Genomic DNA, 279 nt, shown 5'->3' on the forward strand with positions numbered 1-279 from the left:
TGAAAAAGTCCGAAAAAATCGGTTTTGATAAATATCTACTCCTTCGATTGAAGAGTATATTTGAGTTTTCAGTACGTACCTAATTGTAGTCTCTGATTGTAGTTTTTTATGTTTCTGAAAAAATATGAGTAAAATGTAAGTCATCAGATCAGGAAGAGTAGATTAGAGGCAGGAGTATATTGTGTTGTAATAAAAAATAGGACAAATACTATTGCACCCACGGCAATCCTGCCAGAGAATGATTTTCTTATTTTAAATTTATTAAATTGCAATGAAATA

This window comes from Vanessa atalanta, chromosome Z, assembly GCF_905147765.1.
Source record: "Vanessa atalanta chromosome Z, ilVanAtal1.2, whole genome shotgun sequence".
Classification (NCBI taxonomy): Eukaryota; Metazoa; Arthropoda; class Insecta; order Lepidoptera; family Nymphalidae; genus Vanessa; species Vanessa atalanta.